Below are 22,203 nucleotides of genomic sequence, written 5' to 3'. Positions count from 1 at the left end.
TGTCTCGTCATCGTGCCTACCACGGCGCCCTAGAACTGAGGCTCGTGGTGGAGGATCTCGGGGCAAGGCCATCGGAGACTCAGGGGCAGTAGTGGGTGTCTCCGCTGGCAAAGGCGTCCCCACTTGTACGTAGTCTCCCGGAAGGATGTAGGGCCCTAGAGGGGCGCGGCCCCACAAAGTGAAACAGATCTGAAGCTCCGCAATAAAGCTAGGGAAGTCTCCCATGAGGTCGTGGTAATCTTCTCGGCGAAAGATGTAGTGGGCAGAGATCTGCCTAGCCCATCCCTGCCACTCGGAAGGTAACAGTAAGATCAACCTCTGGATACCGTCATACCCTGATACTCCATGTGCACTCGCCTCGACCCAGTGTCTGTGAAAACCTGCGAGGAACTGTCCGAGGTTATCCCCGTGACATGGAGCATAGGTGCGGTAGGACCGCTCGACCTCCTCTGGACTAGCCCATGGGGGCAGTGGTCGTCGTCGGGTGAAAACAGTCCTCGCCATCTAACAAAGGAAGTTCTATCGTCAAAAGTAGCACACGACAAGTAACTTAAGGCGATAAGGTTCTAAATATCTAAAATCGGAAAACAAGTTCGGTTCAATAACCATAACGTGCAAAAATACCTCATCATCTAAATCTAGCATTTACACAAGCCATACAGGTTCTTAATACTTAATCACAGATTACCTAATTCGACTATCATATAGTTCTAGTGTCGTTGTTTACCGAACTTAGGGCTTGTTATGTGATGATGATATTTTCTTAAATCTAGCGACGAGCACTAAAAGTTTCAACAAAATAAGTTCAAAAGGCCAAGCTAATTCGAGATCTCATCGTAGAAAAACACTCGAATATTTAAGTTATGCCCATGCCATCAACGTACTATTGGCGTTCGTTACGCTGCTCAATCTTCATGCTCGTGGTTTCATCATGCGACCCTTCGTGTAATTCTTCTTTCTCTATTTCGACCATCATTGTCGATGTCATCGTAACATGAAGAAAAAAATTAAGGCATCTCCCTAAGTTCTCTTCTATGTTCCGTCGTGAGAGTGAGCATATATAACTTAACAGTTCTAAGTTCTTGTGATTCATACCATAGTCATACTTATTCATGCTTCATACATTTCAAGAAATTAACTTAATTAAAACTTGAAAGTACTTACCATAACCTCCGTTGAGCGTGACGAGATGTAGTGCCAAGCTTTTGTCAACTAGTTCGAAAGTGTATTAACTTACTTAATCTAGACTCAACTTAGAAGGAATGAGTAGTACTCAGAGCAAAAGAAATGCTCTGATACCATTCTGTCACGACCGCACTTGCTAAGGATAGCAAATTCGGGAAAACCGCGACTAAGGGAGGGAATTTAGGAGCGGGATTTAGAAAGGGCATATTCGTTTTCTTGATGACTCGACTTGTATAAAGAAATCAATCGAAATATCTAGATATCAATGAAGGCCACAAGGGGACCGTACATAATATTATCCCAAAACGGGGTACTCAATGGTTTTAGTACATTATTAAATAATACATATTGTTTGACAAATGACATAATCAGTGTACGCAGCGGAATAACAATAACTTGAGTATATGTATGAAGACATATACTCCACTCTGAGGTTCTCGTCCTAAATTGACAAAAGCTCCGCTTGCACACTACATCCTCGATCACAGCTCAACCTGCACATTTAAAAATACATGCAGGGCTAAGTACAAAAGTACTTAGTGGACACTTGCCGAAATTTACATACATGCATAATATTTGATTGTCAAGCCTTTCAACAGTAGTAAGATACGAGGGTTTTCCTTTAAAGACTCGTATTTACCAAACATAATATCATTTCTTTCATCAATAACCCGCGCAGGTATTTTATATCATTAATCACCATATCAGTAACTCGTGCCGAGAGGGAGGCCTCCCTCTACGGACACTATGATCGGCCAACCCGCTAGATGACTCACGATCACAAGGTGTACACTAATTCCGAAGGGATTTGCGGTCCCATCCAGAATCCGAATTCGATTAACATCAGATAGGCAATTAATAATAAAACATAAAGCATTTAGGCATTGACAATATCATTTAAATTCATAAGCATAAAGTCTTAACAATTCTAATATATAATTTTAGTTTATACGTAGAAAGCCCACCTGAATAGCCGACTCACGGTTTAGCTCTAACTCTGGTGCTTGACCTTTAATCCGAGAAAATAAAATAAGATTCTAATTCTCGAAAAATCTCAATAAATGAGGATGCGTGAAATGATTATGCATGACTCATATTCCTTTAATTAAATTATGAGATGCTAATCCTATTTAAGGAATTAAATCTCGTCTTATGAGGTCGGATTATAAATCTTTAATAATCTACTCATCTTAAAATAATCTAATTCACTTACTAATTAATAATTAGTAAGTCTTAAAATTTTCTCTAATTAAACTTAATAGAATAATTATGAAGACCCAATTAAAATAAAATAATCAAGGCCCAAAAGGAATTTAATTCGAGCCCAAAAGAACAAATTCGAAGCCCAGTGCATTAATAAAATTAGGCCCAACATCAATTAAATTTCTAGAGCCCAACAAATGAGGCCCAAGATAATAAAATCATGAAGCCCAATAAGTGAGCCCATCATCACCCTTAAAAAAAATTAGTAAATTTTAATATTAATCACTAATTAAAAATAATTAGGATTAATAAAGAAGCCTAAAATAATAATTCTTATTGGGTTAAATAAATAAATTTCATTTGGACTTAATCAATTAAATCGTAGGAGCCCAAGTAATATAAATTCGAGACCCATTATTAATAAATAATAGGAGTCCAAGTAATAATTAATGTGGACTGGAAAGAATTAATCTTATCTCGTCAAAACCTTAAACTCAAAACGTTATCACATAACTATCATTTAGGTTCGAAACTATTTATTCGAACATCAACATGCGCATTAATCATAACTCGTTCTATTTATGTCATCAAGTCAAATATTCCGTCATTTAAAAACAAATCCTATAATATTACATAGATAAATTATATCATCATAGATCATGCTTTCTTATTTTTAAAATCATTTAATCATTTTCAAATAATCCATATTAATAAGTCATTTGAAAAGAATTAATTTAAATGAGAGTTTAACTCAAAATATTTCATTTTATAATCCATTTAAAAATACTTGAAATAAAAGAACTCCATTTAAATAATTAATTTAAAGGTCAATATATAATTAAATTAATCAAGCTCAATTTAAATTAGTAATTAAGAGCTCAAATAATTTAAATAGATCTAAGCCCAAATTAATTAGATAAATTAAGTCTATCATGTTTTTCTTTGAATAAGGCCCAAACAATTAAATAAACACCCATCAGGATTTAAAGGCAAAATGAGCCCAACAGAAATTAAAATAAGGTGTCCAACATTTAAAATTCGGCCTACTGATTTAATGCAAAATTCGGCCCATTCCTTCTCTTTTCTTTAAAAATTTTCGGCCCAGTCATTAGAGGTTTAAGCCCAATTAAAAATAAAGCCTAATCCTAAAATATAACACACACATAACACACACATAACACACCAACACACACATAACACACCAACACACACAAGCTTCTCTCTCTCTCTAACTCTCGGACCTCTCTCTCTCCCGACTCTCTCTGCTCTCTATCGTTCTGCCGCCGCCGCTGCCGTTCAACGGCGCCGTCGCCGCCGGCGAGCGGCGCGGCCTCTCCTTCTCTCTCCCTGAACTCTTCCCCCCCTCTTCTCCTCTATCTCTCTCGCTCAATCTCGGCCGCTGGAAAGGCACAGCAAGCGCAACCACGCCGCCGCTGTCATCTCCTCCGCCTCTCCTCCATGGCAGATCCGCCGCCGCCGTTCAACGCCACGGATGTTCACGGCCATCGCCTGGCCGTGGAAGAGCACGGCCGTCGCCTGCCCGCCCTGATTCTCTCTCTCGGTTTCTAGATCTCTAGATCGGAACAGGGCATGCGCCCTCTCTGCCGGAGTCCAAGCCAGGCCGCCGTCTCTTCGTCCTCCATCGCTGCCGTTCGTCGTCGGATTCGCTGTGAGGAGCCGAGCACCGTCTCACAAAGGTAAGCCCCGGATCTCCCTATTCTCATTCATTTTAAATTTCCTCATCTTTTTCCCTTTTTTTTTTTTAAATTAAAAACTGAAACTCCTCTTTCCCTTTCTTGGCAGATCGGAGACAACGGCAGGTTCACCGCCGCCGCTCCGTCGCCGGCGACGAGCCACCGCGGCTGCCGCCTCCCTCTGATCTCGACTCACACACACAGTAGGTTCAAGCCACAATTCGGTTCACAAAATAGCATAGGATTTTGAGCAAAAATCAAATACTGTAAATGCTTATTGAAATCTGAAATTCTTTTCTTGAAACTGAACTAGTCTGTAAATTTCAGTTCATATGTGCATATGTAAACATGTTGTGAAATATCAGAACAGCCGTATGAATTGGTATGAATTGGTGGTTCCCTGAGGGTGATGATACCTTGAGTAGGTGGATAATAGTCTCTGCAGATATTGTATATCACAAAAATTAGGAATCAATTTGGGAAGAGAATGGAAAGATGCAGAAATTTCTTTGTTGCATTACCTTAAAATTGGCTGTGAAATTGGGCTGCAGTAGTTGAAAATGGTGGTGTGAGAATGGTGAAAGTGGCTGTGGTTTTAAAGAAAAATGGGGTGGTTTGGATGGATGAGGATCGTGGAATTTTTTTCAACTTACAGGTATGAACACTTCAGCTGGCATGTAAGACTGAAGAATTTCTTCAGCATGCGTATAGGATTCAGCATGCTTAGGATTCAGCATGCTTAGGATTATTTAAATTAAAATATCTAAGAGATTAATATATTAATTATATGGTTCCCAACTAATTTAAATACATTAAGACATATAAGCCTAATTCTTATTGAAGCATAAAATCCATTTGAGCTTGCTTCTAACATAAATTAAATTACTCATGGGCTTAAGTAAACAATCGATAAAAGATTCATATTTAACACTTCAGTGTTAAATTCTCCACAATAAATTAATGGACTCAAAATATATTTTGAGTGCATCATCTATTGAAAATAAAAAAATAAATCATCACATATATAAATTATCAAATTCATATAAGTTCGTATTTTATTAATGGATGCTGAACTCTAATTACCATAATACATCCTTAAATCAGTAATTAAAAGTATATAATCCTTAATAAAAAGTCGGGTCATTACATGTACACAACCGTACACTGAAGAAAACCCTTCTCCAGTACCCGCGCTTCACTCGCGTAGGATTTCCCTTGCTTAACACAACCCGTGCTAAGACTTCTCAGAGTCAGAAAACCCTTCTGACCTCCGAATCACTCAAAACACTCTTATGGGGGGGGGAGGTTTGAATGAGTGCCAACTATACTTACAAAGAACAAGTTCTTTGAAGCAAGTTTGACCTTTGGCTTCTGGGTAAACAGATATATGCCTAGGGTCTAAGAGAATGTATGTAATCAGCAGTGACTGATTTTGGCTTTGGAATTCTCTTCTTCGATTCAAGCTTTGAGGAGTTTAAGCTTAAGGCTGAGTAGCTATTTCGGCAGAGCTTCAGCTTATGTTGTTGAATCGGTGAAGGTTGAAGTGATCCTCGAGCGCTATTTGTAGGAGAACTCTTGAATAGATCCGTTAGCGTAAATCATCCTCAAGATTTCTTCCGTTGGAGAGCAATTCGAATTTGGGCTGAGGCTTCAATCTTCGAGGTTCCTTGTCTGGGTGGAAACGGCTCTCTTTGATGGACATGAGATGTGACGTCTCTGAAAAGTAACCACCAGATAGGAATGACCTCTGCAGAGATAAGATCCTGAGATCTCTGCATTTAATGCGGCTGTACTTTGTGAGTACGTGGCTTCCTCTGAACGTTGGAAGATCAGTCCGAGGATGAATATTCAACTGATACTTGACTTTAGTATTAGTCCTTTGCGCGCATTAAGTAATCAGTCTTCAACTGATACTTCAGTTGGGATCTGCAGTCTTCAGTCATTCGTTCTTCAGTCTTCAGTCTTCAGTCTTCGACACTTGAGTTCTAAACAATTCTAGTCTATTACAATTAAGTCCTATGATTTTTGGTATCATCAAAACAAGGGTTAGGATATTCAACAAGGTTCCCAAAAATTTCCCCCTTTTTGATGATGCCAAAACCACACAGCAGTTCTAGACAGCAAAAAGACTGAACTCACAGTACAAGTTCTAAACATGGGGTGAAAACAGTTCCCCCTTAACAATAGAACCTAAAAACTTGTACTTAGAGTTAAGAACGAAAACAGTTCTAAAACAGAACAAGGAGAAGACAGAAAAATCATAATCAGAGCCTGGACAAAGAGTCATTGTCTTCATGTTGAGATAAAAAAGAAGTTCTTTTCATTAATAAAAACTAATAAGCCATCAGTCGATGTACAGAGCAAGACTTACATTGGAGTAAAAAGAAAAACAAAAACATCATGGGAAACCCATGGACTCCAGCAGTCTGCTTGGCTGCGCCTTGAACTTCTTGATCTTCATCTTCTGTCTTCGTGTCTTCATGTTCCTAAGCTTGTTCCACTCTCACTTGTGTTCCGTTGATTTGAGGTCTTTACTGGAACGTCGTCCTTACAACTTCTGGTGATCCTTTGCTGTCTCATCTACAGTCAAGAAATAGAGGACATGAGCAACGTTATCGAAAATGAAGGTTGCTCACTGACTTCATCTCTGACTTTTCCCTCTTTTTGGCAACATCAAAAAGAGAGCTGATGAGGGAAGCGATGATCAAACGGTACCCAACTCCTAGTCTCAGAATCTCGTGAGAAGATTTGAAAACTGGGTGAGTCCAGAAATGCAAAAGAGGAGAACGCCAGTGATGAGGTGAAGAGATGGGAAAGACGGAGAAGTAGAAGGGGACAAGAAAACGTAGAATACGAAAGATAGAAGAAGGCTGCCTTGGAAGGAGACGAGGGCTGCCTTATGAGGAGACGATCAGGTTGGTGAATTAGAAAGAAAGGATGAGAGAAAGATGGACGTGAGAAGGAAGAATCGAAGCGGTGGCAGCTGAGAAGACTAACACCGTCGATTCGCCGGCACTGGGTCTCTGAAGAATAGACCGGGTGCGGCTGAAGATGCCGGCCAACAACGAGAGAGGTCTCGTTGTTTGTTGCAAGACAGGGAGGAGTGCAATATATGCGATAAGGAAGATCTCCTCCAGAAGCGGTGAAGCTTCTTGGCGCCAGGCATGAGAATGAAAGACACTCGCTTCGCTGGATACAAGGGAGGGTAGAGCAAACTTTGATGTCGGAGAGACATTGAGATCCAGTGGAAGGGTCCGGTGAAGACCAGGTATGTGAGCGTCATTCTTCCACTCCATGACTTTGCAGTCATAGATTTCTCCTTTCGTCGGAACAATTTTTCTCTGCTACTTAGGAAATATTAAAAATTTTTCTCACAGTGAAGGCTGTGGAGAGTTGTTAGTTGATGTAGAAAAATTGAGAAGACAACATGGTATAAATAGACAAGATGTGAACCATGTGAGAAGATGAAAGGTTTTTCGAAAACTGTGCCTAAAATGCATTTGAAGAAAAATTTTGCGTCCGCCGTCACTGCGAGGGACTGTGTCTTCAAAAAGTTGAAAGGCATCATTGCATTCTGTCATGTCAATGAGCTTCTCAAGAAATTTTATTGTAGAGGCAAAAAGGTTGGAAAGATTTTTGGTAAAAGATCAGGACAAGTTCAATCAAAACAGATTTCCTCTTTTTAAAGATTTTTGTCCTTCTCGGATATTCCATTTTCCAACAATCAGTTAAAGTTTTTAAAAGAAACTGATCAGTTAGAGAAAAGTTTTTGAACTAAAAACACAAAACTCTAAACTGAAATAACTGATTTTAAAAGTAAGCTTTTAAGATACTTACTGATCAACTGAACATTGTAGTCAGTTGATACCACTTGATCCTGGTTGATTCATCAGGAGGTTTTCTTCTTCAGATGAGCGTTCAGACTTCATTACTTTCCACGTCGTAGAATCAGCAGTTGGTGACCATCAGTCAATCATGACTGTTTTGAGAAAGTCTTCAAACACAGCATCACTCTTCAGGGTTGATGAGGCCGATCTTTCCACATAGATCAATGAACCTCTCTTCTGGAAGAGCCTTGGTCAGCAGGTCCGCTCTCTGAACAGCAGTGGGAATCCATTCCACAGAGATATTCTTCTTTTCGACATGATCACGAATAAAGTGATGTCGAATAGCAATATGTTTCACTCTGGTGTGATGAACTGGATTCTGGAAGATTGCAATAGCACTGGAGCTGTCGCAATAGATAGGAACTTCCTTTTCGTCGATCCCATAGTCCTTTAGTTGATGGACTAACCATAGGATTTGTGAGCAGCAGCTTCCGGCAGCAACATATTCAGCTTCAGTTGTACAGGTGGCGACTGAAGTCTGCTTCTTTGAAAACTATGAAATGAGCTTGTTGCCTAGGAATTGACATGTTCCGGAGGTTGATTTGCGATCAAGCTTGCATCCACCGAAGTCTGAGTCTGAGTACCCGGTGAGCTTGATGTCGTCGTCTGCTGGATACCACAATCCTAGATTGGGTGTGCCTTTAAGATATCTTAGAATCCGCTTTGCTGCATCCAAATGAGCTTCCTTTGGATCTGATTGATATCTCGCACAAACCCCGACTGCAAATGCGATGTCTGGTCTGCTCGCAGTCAAATACAACAAAGATCCAATGATTTCTCTGTACTTCGTCGAAGAGACAGATTTTCCTTCTGAACCTGGATCAACTTTCCAGTTTGTGTTCATTGGAATCTTGACTGACTTCATGTGCTGAATACCGAACTTGGCTATCAGTTCCCTGGCATACTTGGACTGACTGATCAGTATTCCTTCGTTGGTCTGCTTGACTTGCAATCCGAGAAAGAAATTCATTTTTCCCATCATGGACATTTGAAACTTGTTGGTCATGATGTCAGCAAACTTCTTGCACATGTGTTCGGATTCGGATCCGAAGATTATGTCATCGACATAAATCTGAACAAGCAAGAGATCTTCTCCTTCTTTGAGAGTGAACCGAGTTCTGTCCACAGATCCTTTCTTGAAACCTTGTTCAACAAGATACTCCGAGAGAGTATCATACCATGCTCTTGGTGCTTGCTTCAATCCATAGAGCGCTTTCTTCAGCTTGTACACATTTTCTGGTCCAGCAACCTCAAACCCTGGAGGTTGTTCTACATAGATTTCATCTGTGAGCACTCCATTGAGAAATGCACACTTGACATCCATCTGGTGTACCTTGAAACCTTTGTGAGCTGCGAAGGCTAAGAAGAGTCTGACTGCTTCCAATCTGGCAACTGGAGCGAACGTCTCATCATAGTCGATTCCTTCTTCTTGACTGTATCCTTTAGCCACAAGCCTTGCTTTGTTTCTCACAATGTTTCCTTCTTCGTCTTCCTTGTTCTTGAAAATCCATTTCAAGCTAATCACCTTTGTATCGTCTGGTCGATCCACAAGCTCCCAAACTGAATTCCGGTTGAATTCATTTAGTTCTTCTAGCATTGCGATGACCCAATGAGTAGACTTCAGAGCTTCTTCAATATCCTTGGGCTCTGTAGATGATAAGAAACAGCTGAAAATCTTATCTTCGTTGATGTAGTTCTGGTTGATGTCGAAGACGAGGTTGCACATTGATCTCCGAGTCTTGACGCCATCTGATGGTTCTCCAATAATGTTCTCCTTTGAGTGGAGTTCAAACCATCTTCGATACTTCTTGATTTCTTCTGGAGATTGTGGGGCTTCTTCGGTCAGAATTGTTCTGAGGTGTTGAGCACCTTCTGGAGCAGGGGAGAGTTGAGCAAGATCTGCTTCACGACGTTCAACTTGATCTTCAGCAACTGGAGTTCCCCCTTGACTGATGCCATCTGCATTGGCTTCAGTCTGAACTTCAGACCTTTGGTTGATCTTCTGATACTGAAGCAACTCAGTATCTTCATCTTTGCCTGGTCCCCACACCAAGACAGTAGAGGGCTCGGTGTTGTGGATTTCAGCTTTGGAACCTTCAGTGTTTTGGACACATTTTTCAACTTCATGTTCCCTGAAATCATCTGTAGACTCATCAAAGATCACATGAGGTGTTTCTTCAACACAAAGAGTTTGAGAGTTAAACACTCGATATGCTTTGCTTGAACGCTCAGTTCCAGAGTATCCAAGGAAGACTCCTGGATCAGCTGTGCTATCGAAAGTGTTTAACCTCTTCTTTTCATTGATGTGGATGAAACACTTAGAATCGAAAGCATGAAAGTAGGCAATTGAAGGCTTTCTGTTCTTCCATAGCTCGTATGGAGTTTTTCCATGTCTCTGGGTGAGGAAGGAGAGATTCTGCGTGTAGCATGCGTTGTTGACTGCTTCGGCCCAAAACTTCAAGGGGAGTTTTGATTCGGCTAGCATTGTCCTTGCTGCTTCCTTCAAAGACCGGTTTCTTCTTTTTGCAACTCCGTTCTGCTGTGGAGTTCTTGCTGCAGAAGTTTGATGACTGATTCCTTGTTCATCACAATACTTACGAATGACAGTATTGTGGAACTCAGTCCCACGATCTGATCTGATGCTGATGATGTTGACTTCTTTTTCAACGCTCAGTCTTCTCAGCAGCTTTGGCAGTTCCTCCAGCGTCTCTTTCTTCTTGAAGAGAAAGATAACCCAAGTATATCGTGAATAATCATCCACAACTACTAAGGTGTACTTCCTACCATTGTAGCTCTTTGGAGTGATCGGGCCAAACAGATCCATGTGAAGTAGATGCAAAACCCTTTCAGAGGAGTGTCCTGACTTAGACTTGAATGACATCCGTGTCTGCTTTCCTCTTTGGCATGCTTCACATTCTTGCTTCTTCTAAAACACAATAGAAGGAAGACCTTCTACCAGTTGATGTTTAGCAAGTTTGTTGATCGTCTTGAAGTTGAGATGGTTGAGTCTCTTGTGCCACAGCCAGTTGAGCTCCGAGCTGCTCTTGCTGATGAGGCATGTTTCTGGAGGGCTGTCTTCCCAAGAAACGACGTAGAGGCTCCCTTGTCTGAATCCTTTCAGAACCACCTTCTTTTGATTGTTTCTAACAGTGAATTCATCTTTCTTGATTTTCACTGTGAAACCGCTGTCACAAAATTAACTCACAGACAACAAGTTATGTTTAAGATCAGAAACAAAGCTAACATTACTGATACTGGCGTTACCCATGTTGAGCACACCATAACCTTTTGTTTCTCCAGTTGAGTTGTCTCCGAATGAAACTTTGAATCCAGCTTTCTCAACGTACTGAGATAGATATTCTTTATAGCCCGTCATGTGCTTCGAGCAGCCACTGTCCAGATACCACGTTCTGATTGAAGCTTTGACCTCTTCCTTCTTTTTGTGTTTCCTGACATTGACCTGCAAGGAAGAGTAGCTTCATGCACCCAATCAAGCTTTGGGTCCTTCGATGTTAGTTCGAGTTCCCTTTGGAACCCATATCTGCTTCAGAATTGGTCTGGCTGATCTCTTGCGCTTTGTTGATTGTCTGATTGACGTTGTTGGCGCTTCAGTTGGCACATGAGCATTCTTCTGTTGAGAAATTCCTTTGAAGGCCTCACTCTTGTAGCAATTCTGTCTAATGAGTGGTTGAGGTCTTCTTTGCTCGGCGAAGTATCTTCCTTGAGATACTCGAGTCTTTGTAGACTTATGAAGACTTGACTGATGTCCAGGTGCTTGTTGTCGTGGATGTCGCTTGGTTCGTCTGGACTCAGCATTGCTTGGTCTCCATGGATGTTGTTCCGTCTGAAACTGAACTGATGTCAGTTTCTGACTGATGTGGCCTTTCTTCCCCCTGGATTGGTGAGGAAGATTCTTTTTTACTCCTGATGTTCCTTCCCTGATCTTTGACTGAAATCTGCTTTCCAGTCTTCTCAGTAGGATGATCTTATTGGAGGCCTCATTTGCTCGTCTATAGCTCCGTGGAGGTGGAACATTTGATCTAGCCATCAGTCTGTGCTTGCGAACTTCATCCATATCATGATCTCTAGATTCTTCTGATGTTGTGATTTCAGAAGGATCATCCTTTGAAATGATCATGATCTTCTTTCCTTTGTCAGCTGCAATCTTTCCTCCAATGCTTTTAACAAGACCTTTCGATGGAAAGTTGCTCATCATGGGTGACTGCATCATGCAGTTCTTGACAGTTCTTGAGCCTCTTGATCTAATGAGATGCTCTCTCACATTCTGAGTTGGAGTTTCTGAGCTTTTCCTCCAGTCGGTTGTTCTCCATGATTAGCTGATCAAGACAAGTTTCATCCGGAAAGTAGATGATTGTCTGATTCTTAGCTCGTTCATCATTGATCTCCTTGTCCAATTTCTGATTCTGCTTGAGGAGATCTTCGAACATTTTCCTCAACTGACAGTGATCAGTCATGAGCTGATCGTCAGTTTCATAGGATGAGCTATCTCCAAATTCTGAGTGGTCTCCTGAAAGCATCAGGAAGTTATCAGTATAAGGAGTTTTCGAGTGAGAGATTACCTCTGAGCCATTTATTCCATTGTCGTAGCTGTTGTCAGCCACGCTTTCTGATTCATTGGCCATCAGGGCTCGGCTCTCATCGTCTGAGCTGGAACTGTCGAAGTCGGATGATTTTGATGTGTCTTTGGAAGAATCAGCATCGTCAGCAACCATCGCTTTCTTCTTTGAAAAGCTGCGTTCTTTCTTAGCTCTCAGTTCTCTGCGCTCAGCTTGAGTCAGATCAGGGCATTCATGTCGAAAGTGCTCTTTCTTTCTACATCCAAAGCATTCCATGTCTTTGATGTCGTAAGCGGCTGACTTCCTTTCTCCGCTTCGATCTGTGGAATGTCTGGGGTTGCTTTCTCTTTCCTTTCCTTTGTAGTGTTGTTTGTGGAACCTTCTGTACTTCCGAAACTTGGACTCCATCTTGTTGAATCTTTCAGACAACAATGCATATTGACTGAAGAAGTCCTCTGGGTTGAGTTCCGTTGGTTCCTTGATCTGCTTCTTGCCTTCTCTTGTTGAGGCCTTCAGTGCAACTCCTCTAGAGGTTGATGGACCATCTTCGTCTGATCCTCCAGCCTTCTTGTTTCCAAGATTTCTCAGAAGGTCGCACTCATTTGCCATGAGATCAGAGAAAAGCTTGTTTGTCGGGAGCTGACTGAATCCTGGCTATGCTGATGAGCGACTGAGTAGATCTGCCATTCTCCACGTGGCAGTGCTCGAAGAATCTTCAGGTTGATTTCTCGTTGAGTGTATTTGTCTTTAGAAATGGATTGAACTTCATTCAAAATTTGGTTGAATCTAAGTTCCATTTCCTCGACAGATTTATTCTTGAGCATGAGGAAGGAGTCGAACTTCTGACAAGCTATAGATAGCTTATTCTCCTTGATTTCCTCGGAACCTACGCACATTCTTTCCAGGATGTCCCACATCTCCTTTGCAGTTCCGCACTTGATGATCTTCATGACATGCTTGTTGGGAACGGTGCTGGAGATGATACTTTTGGCGAGGTTGTCTAGCTCATCTTGCTTCCTTTCTTCGGTGGTGAAGTCTGCTTTTTGCTTGGGCTGGACCTCATCGTAAGGATCTTGTTGTGGATCAACAGGAACCCTTTTGACAGTTTCGGTGATGGTGATTGGTCCGCTGGTGATGACTTCCCACATTCGGCCATGTTGAGCGGTGAGGAAGCTTTCAAGCCGAAACTTCCATATGTCGTATTTTTCAATACTAAACATAGGTAGAGAAGATAATACACCTATAGGCTATTTTCAAATTAATCAACCGACCTCAATCAGAGGGATCTCAGTCAGAGATCAAAACGAAACTTTTCATGCAAACAAAGACGCCTGTTTTAATGAAATCAGTTTTGACCAAACAGGGTTGACGACTGATACTGAAAGCTCTTCAGTAAAGAGTTATCAGTTAAGTTGCTGGAACTTAACTGATGCAAGTAAGGGCTTCAGTCGTGTTTGCTAAAACAAAGATGATAACACTCTTCCTGACTATCGAAAGATAGATCAGTCAGACTGATATCATGCGCAGCGGAAATTAAACTTAGTTTCGAAATAGCCTCGGTGGATCAAGTTGTTGGTTAAGGTTTCTCTTTGCAGTTAGTCAGTTTTCAGTTTTATCAATTGAAATAACACAAGTAAGAATGTAAAACTGAAAGTTGTAAACAACACAAAGACTTTTACGTGGTTCGGAAAAATCCTTTCCTACATCCACGGTTGGTTGATCAGACCAACAATCCACTCCGCAAGTGCTTAACCAGGTGCACTGCAAACCGAACCGTGTGCTTGCCGGGTGCACACAACCGTACACTGAAGAAAAGCCTTCTCCAGTACCCGCGCTTCACTCGCGTAGGATTTCTCTTGCTTAACACAACCCGTGCTAAGACTTCTCAGAGTCAGAAAACCCTTCTGACCTCCGAATCACTCAAAACACTCTTATGGGGGGGAGGTTTGAACGAGTGCCAACTATACTGATGTGTGTATTTTAGCTACTTAGTTTGGTGTGTGTTTCGCCATGATTTTTATATGATTTTACATGGTTTGTGACATTTTGGCGCAGGAATTAGATGGTTGGAGATGGATGCTCGTGGATGGAAGAAGTTGTGAAAGTCGAGAAATTGGTTGAAGAAGTTGGTGAATTTGTGGAGAATTTTAGAGATTGAGGTTGAAGATAATTGTTCCAAATTTAATTAAGTCCAAAACTCATATTTTTAAGTATTTTGGGCTTAAGTTAGGATAAGGGCCGATTAGCCCATTTAATTGGAGCTTTTGGACGGCAGTTTAAGGGTTTAATCCCTAGTATTTATTTTATATTAGCGCGCCGCATAGAGGAGGAGAGATATGATAGGTTTTATTTTCTAATTACTAGCAGCCGCAATTTGAGACTGGAGAGAGACGAGTTTGACTTGGTTTTGGAGAACACTTTTTTTGATTCCCTTAATTGCACTGCACGTTATTTACTAATTAGTTCACTTAGGATTATTTCAATTACTTGTTTGCTTTTGTTTTGCTTTGAAGTTGGCGGCTACTTGAAGATTTTGTAGCAGACGGTTTATCGTTATTTTTGATTCCAGTGTTGATTTTATTTATTTCGCAATTTAATTTATTTTCTTGTTTCATGTTTACTTTAATTTATTTGTTTGTTCTTAGTTTAATTATGAGTAGCTAAACTTTTAATTCGGCGAGAATAATGAAGCACTAATTTATTAATCTGTGAGACCTAATTGGTTTTAAAATTGGTTCCTATTGATTTCGATTTATTCCTAGGGTTTAAAGATAATTCTGATTTTATTTAAGTCTGGCCAACTTAAGTTAAATTGGATTACAGTCAATTAGCACCTCCAATCCGTAATTGTTGGAATAGGGCTGATTAGTGATAAAGCTACCATGTTCGTAGTAGGAATAAATTGGTGGATTAATTATTACTAGCGTATCTAGGATAATTTATCTAAACTGGGTTCCTTCATCTTAATGCTATTAGAATATTAAATCTAGGTCTGGCGTCTCCAGCTAGGTTATATTTTAATAAGGGAAATAAGCAGGTCTGGCGTCTCCAGCTGTTTATCGATACAGTAAGTAGGAATTGGGGTACGTCCGTTGCGTTTCACGGTATCCTATAACTGGTTGGTTGATAGGGATTAATTAATCTTTGCGTCGATGATCAGAGCTTTGAATTAGTGTGGATTTATTTGAGCCGAGTTACCTTTTATTGATTTATTTCAAGAGTTATTTTTATTTGATTTATTGCATTCTTAGTTTTAGTTAATTCTTCTCAAAATTAAGGCGTGGTGGCTACACCAAAATTTTATAGATTTAGGGAATTGAATGGTTTTATCTGCTCTCTGTGGGATCGACCCTGCTTATCACGATACTAATTTATTTTGATAATTCTGCAGGAATTATTTGGTGGTATACGACGTCCACCAAATTGGCGCCGTTGCCGGGGAGCGGTGTTAATTAATTCTTTTCGCTTTGTCTATTTTTCTTTTTTTTATTTTCTTTGTTTATGAGCAGATCGTCCAAGCCGAACCTCCTTTACGATAGTGAAATTGAGAAGACCGCGAAGAAGTTAAGGAAAGAGGCGAAGGCGAGGAAGCTACTGGATCTGCTGGATTCGCAGTCTGACCTTCCCATTCGGCCAGAACAGTTCGTCGAGGAGAAGCCCATTACTGTCGCTGCTGACGAGGCTCTGTTTGCCCAAACAGACCACGATTCAGAGACAGACGCAGATTGTGCAGAGGAAACCGACTCGATTTCTGTCGCAAGTACTGAGAGCGACATGGCTGACGATCCTAGATTGTGTGACCTCTCCAGTCACGAGGCTGATGACCCGCCCACCCCAATTCAGATGCCGGCAGCTGCTACCGGTATTGAGATTAAGCTTGGACTGCTTAATGTTCTCCCGAAGTACTATGGCAAGAAGGGAGAAGATCCGTACAATTTCTTGAGCGAATTCATCAAGATCTGCAAGGTGCAGAAACGCCCCACTGGAGTGACGGAGGAGCACTTTCGATTGGCTGCCTTTCCATTTACCCAATCGGCCGAGGCGAATTCTTGGTTTGCTAGTCTTCCACCGAATTCCATCTCAACATGGGCCGAGATGAAGAAACAGTTTTTGGAGCACTTCTTTCCTCCTACCAAGACAAATGCCTTGAAGAAGGAGATCAGCGGAGTTAAGCAAGAGTTTGATGAGTCATTGAGCGCATACTGGACCCGATTCAGACGATTGGTAGATAGTTACCCGAATAATAAATTTTCTGATGGAGATTTGTTGCAGTATTTCTACCAAGGGATGACAGTTGACACAAAGAACTTGGTGAATTCATCTAGTGGAGGCGGATTTTCTCAGAACACTGTGAGTGAAGCTAAGAGGTTGATTCAGCACTTGGTGGAAGCCACAAGAGAGTACGAGGAGCCGCGTATCCAATTGCTCAAGAAAGCCGCTCAAGCAAGTTCCTCTCACTTTGAGGATAAGTTTGAAGAAAGGATGGGAAGGATAGAGAAGATGTTGAGCACTGTGGTGGAAAAAGTGGCAAGTCCTGGACAACCTATGGAGAAATTATGTGGAACGTGTGGAAGTTTTGGCCATACGAGCTTGCAATGCACCGGGGGTGAGGAAGAATATCAAGCACAAGCGAATTCTTCTCACAATTTTTACAGCTGCGACGCGCCACTGCCCATTTTGCCCAAACGGGACCGCTACTCGAATAATCAAAATGCACCATGGAGAAACCGTCCTAACTTTCGTTGGGGGGATCCGGATCAGAGGCAACCGCAGCAGCAACATCAGCCACAGCAGCAGAACTACCGTCCTCCACATCAAAGGACAGGGTACCAAGCACCACAAGTTCAACAATCTGTTCCGGAAAAGCAAGGCAAGTCACTCGAGGAGATGATGGCGGACTTAATTGGTAATCAACAATTTTTGCAGAATAATGTGCAACAACTCCAACAATCCCAAGCCGAGCAGAAGGTGCAAATTGAAGGGCTGGCCCGTCAGATGTCTCAGCTTGCGACATCCGTGAATCAACTCAATGGCCATCAAGGCAAATTGCCATCGCAAGTCCAATTGAATCCGAGGGAGAACGTTAGTATGATTACTTTGAGGAGTGGCAAGGAGTTGAATGAGCCCACAATCCAGAATACAATGAGTGGCTTGAGCAAGGATTTTGGAGCAGAATCGCAGCTACAACAATTAAAAAATTCAGGAGAGGAAATCGATTCTGCAATCCAGAATGCAGATCAGTCCGGTTTGGCCAAACAGAACGGTGACCTGGCAGCTGTGCAGAAAGGAAAAGAGGCAGAACACAAATTGGTTGAGGGTGAGCAGTCTAAGGTTCATAAACCTTTGAGTCTACATGATCCCGAGATCGAGATACCTGTTCCCTTTCCTAGGAGGTTAGCAAAGAAGAAGCCGAAGGAAGAGCTAATGGATTTCATGAAGATATTTGGAAAGTTGGAGATTAATCTTCCTTTCCTCCAAGCACTCAAACTCCCTCATCTGAGCAAGTTTTTGAAGGACTTCATCGATGGAAAGTCTAAGAAATCTGGAAAGATTGTGATGGGCGAGAACGTGTCAGCAGTGATACGAAAAGAGTTGCCGCCCAAATGCAAGGATCCAGGCATGTTTTCTCTGCCATGTTACATCGGTGATACTAAGATTGAGCATGCTATGTGTGATCTAGGAGCTTCTATTAATGTCATGCCTTTAGCTGTTTATAATAATTTAAATGGTGTGAAGTTGGTAGATACTAAAGTTGTGATTCAGTTAGCCGATGGATCATGTGTGCACCCTGAAGGTTTGCTTGAAAATGTCCTTGTGAAAGTGAATAATTTTGTTTATCCTGCTGATTTCTATGTGGTGAAAATGAGTGGTATGCAGTCGAAGGAGTCAGCTGGTGTTCTGTTAGGTCGTCCTTTCTTAAGGACCACTAGGGCAGTCATTGATGTTTGTAGTGGTACTATTTGTTTGGATTATCATGGAGAAAAGTTTACTTTCAACATTGATGATACCATGAAAAGTCCTCATGCTGTTGAAACTGTTTGTGCCACTAATGTTACTGACCCTTTTGTCCAAGAACATCTTGAGACTAAATCTGTGCAGGACAAATTTCTTCATGTTGACCCGAAACTCGCAGGTTCTGGACATACGGACTGTTTGCCCAAACGGAAGCCACGCGACAGAAGTCTACATTTTGATGTGGAACCACCCGACTTAAAAGATAAGTGTGTGGAGGAGCTTCGTCTTGAAGCTTATGACGCTGCGATATGGTATAAGGATCGCACCAAGATGTGGCACAACAAGAACTTGCAAGGAAAGACATTTACAGTCGGCCAAAAGGTACTTTTGTTCCAGTCAAAGCTGCGGTTGATGACCGGAAAATTGAAGACAAAGTGGATTGGCCCCTTCGTGATACAGTCTGTTTGCCCAGACGGGGCGTTTGAGATTCGCAGTTTAGACACGGCTAAGATATTCACCGTGAACAGACAACGTTTGAAGCCGTACTATGATGCCTCTTCTTTGGTTCCAGCGGAGTCTGTTTCGCTGCTGCTTTCGGGCACGTTTTGAGCACTTGAGCAGTCGAGCCAACGACGTTAAATAATGGCGCTTATCGGGAGGCAACCCGACTTTCTTCCCTTTTAATTTTCCATTTTGTTCTTCTTTTCTTTAATTCTCGTTTTTTGTTTAGTTTTTTTTTAAGTTTCTTAGTTTCCATTCCTTAGTTTTAATATTTTTGTTATGTTTCAGTTAAAAAAAAAAAAAAAAAGATCGATGGGAACGTGGCAGCCCTACAGGAGAGCATTGCGAACTTGAGCGCCACCATTTCACAGGAGATGCGGCGGCAGCGTACACGGTGACTTCCTTCCTTTTCTTGTTTTGTTTCGTGTGTTTTTTGTGTTGTCTTTGTCTTTGTTTTTCGTTTAGTTGAGTGTCTTGTTGCTCCTTTGCTTATGCTTTGTTTTGTTTGCTTGAGGGCAAGCAAAATCTAAGTGTGAGGGGGGCGTCTTTGAGTTTGTTTTCTGTTGAGTCAGTTTTATGTCGTTTTGTGAGTCTTGAGCTTTGTGTTGTTGAAATATTAGTGATAAGCATGCTGCCCGGTTGAGTTATGTGATGAACTTGAGATTTGATACTTGAGAATTGAGATTTTGAGATTGAAAATTTTGTGTTTTTGTTGGATGAAATTTGGGATGACAAATAAGAGCAACAATGAGTAAAAAGCCACATATAAGTGAGAATTGAGCTTATTAGAGTAGAGCACTCTCTACTAATTTTCTTTTTGAGTGGTTTGTTATTCATGAAGTTGTGATATGTTGTGAGTCATTGGTGATGCATGATAGAAGGCACTAGGGTAGCCATTTGGCCTGCTTTTGAATTCCTACCTATGCATTAACCCCTAGTGAGCCCTTTGAAGCCTTGACCATGTTCTTTCTTATGAGTCACTAAATAATTAAGCCAAGGCCTGTTTTAGACTCTCTCTTTGGCCCAGTGATGCATGTCTAATTTTGAACTTCATTCCATTAATTACTAGAGAAAGTTAAGCTGTGTTTACATGTGTCGTTTGCCCAAACTGCTGTCTTGTGTAAAATGATAAGGATCTGTGATCCGTTTGGCCAAACAGTGGCATTGATCAGTTCAGTTTTTTGGGATGGGAGCAGTTTTGGGAGATAATTTGTGGGAATATTTTGTAGATGATGATTGCATGTTGATTGAGGATACAAAAAAGAAGGGTGCTGCAGAAAAAAAAAAGAAAAAAAAAAGAAAAGAAAAATAAAAAAAAAAAGAAAAAAAAGAAAATGAAAAAAAAAAATATGTTGCACCAATTTGAGTTGAGTATGTAGTATGATTGTTGTTGTTGGAGTTTTCCCCAAGTTTAGTTGCTTGCTTTCTTTCTCTATGAACTTGAATTTGTGGATGATGATTTTGATTAGATGTGCACACTTTGATTTTCAATGTTTAAGCTTAGGACCCCTAGGATCTTGCCAACATCATGAATGGTCCTTAGCCCTATTACAACCAAATGAGAAAAAGACCTTTTTGAGTTACTATGTGACCATGACATATCACGACTAAGTGGATTTTCTTTCTTGTGTGTGAATTTCCAAATGAATTCTTGAGAGAAGAGTGAACCTTGAGAGGAGCTCGTTGTTGCTTGATTTGGACTAAATTGACAATGAAAACACTTGTTTTAAATCCCTCTTTCTTGAATTCGAGAGTTGAGAGTTGATTGTGAGTTGCATAGTTTGACTTGGCAGTATGTTCTGTTACTGGTGTTTTGATGATTACTTTGCAGTTGTCTGTTGAGTTTGTCGTTGTAGTGTCCTCGTGTTTTCTGTTCCTTTTCCGTTTGGTTTTGTGTCTGTTGTTCGTTCTTTGTTTTAGAGTTTTAGTGTCGTGTCAAGGAAGTGAGTTGCTTCTAGTGGCTGAATTTCACCATTAATTTCTTCTCTTATGTCATACTTGAGGACAAGTATTATCTAAGTGTGAGGGGATTTGATGTGTGTATTTTAGCTACTTCTCTTATGTCAAACCGAACCGTGTGCTTGCCGGGTGCACACAACCGTACACTGAAGAAAAGCCTTCTCCAGTACCCGCGCTTCACTCGCGTAGGATTTCTCTTGCTTAACACAACCCGTGCTAAGACTTCTCAGAGTCAGAAAACCCTTCTGACCTCCGAATCACTCAAAACACTCTTATGGGGGGGAGGTTTGAACGAGTGCCAACTATACTGATGTGTGTATTTTAGCTACTTAGTTTGGTGTGTGTTTCGCCATGATTTTTATATGATTTTACATGGTTTGTGACATTTTGGCGCAGGAATTAGATGGTTGGAGATGGATGCTCGTGGATGGAAGAAGTTGTGAAAGTCGAGAAATTGGTTGAAGAAGTTGGTGAATTTGTGGAGAATTTTAGAGATTGAGCTTGAAGATAATTGTTCCAAATTTAATTAAGTCCAAAACTCATATTTTTAAGTATTTTGGGCTTAAGTTAGGATAGGGGCCGATTAGCCCATTTAATTGGAGCTTTTGGACGGCAGTTTAAGGGTTTAATCCCTAGTATTTATTTTATATTAGCGCGCCGCATAGAGGAGGAGAGATATGATAGGTTTTATTTTCTAATTACTAGCAGCCGCAATTTGAGACTGGAGAGAGACGAGTTTGACTTGGTTTTGGAGAACACTTTTTTTGATTCCCTTAATTGCACTGCACGTTATTTACTAATTAGTTCACTTAGGATTATTTCAATTACTTGTTTGCTTTTGTTTTGCTTTGAAGTTGGCGGCTACTTGAAGATTTTGTAGCAGACGGTTTATCGTTATTTTTGATTCCAGTGTTGATTTTATTTATTTCGCAATTTAATTTATTTTCTTGTTTCATGTTTACTTTAATTTATTTGCTTGTTCTTAGTTTAATTATGAGTAGCTAAACTTTTAATTCGGCGAGAATAATGAAGCACTAATTTATTAATCTGTGAGACCTAATTGGTTTTAAAATTGGTTCCTATTGATTTCGATTTATTCCTAGGGTTTAAAGATAATTCTGATTTTATTTAAGTCTGGCCAACTTAAGTTAAATTGGATTACAGTCAATTAGCACCTCCAATCCGTAATTGTTGGAATAGGGCTGATTAGTGATAAAGCTACCATGTTCGTAGTAGGAATAA

Source organism: Salvia miltiorrhiza, chromosome 4 (genome assembly GCF_028751815.1).
Source record: "Salvia miltiorrhiza cultivar Shanhuang (shh) chromosome 4, IMPLAD_Smil_shh, whole genome shotgun sequence".
In the NCBI taxonomy this organism is placed as follows: Eukaryota; Viridiplantae; Streptophyta; class Magnoliopsida; order Lamiales; family Lamiaceae; genus Salvia; species Salvia miltiorrhiza.
The sequence above is the reverse complement of the archived record's forward strand: the minus strand, read 5'-3'. Positions refer to the sequence as shown.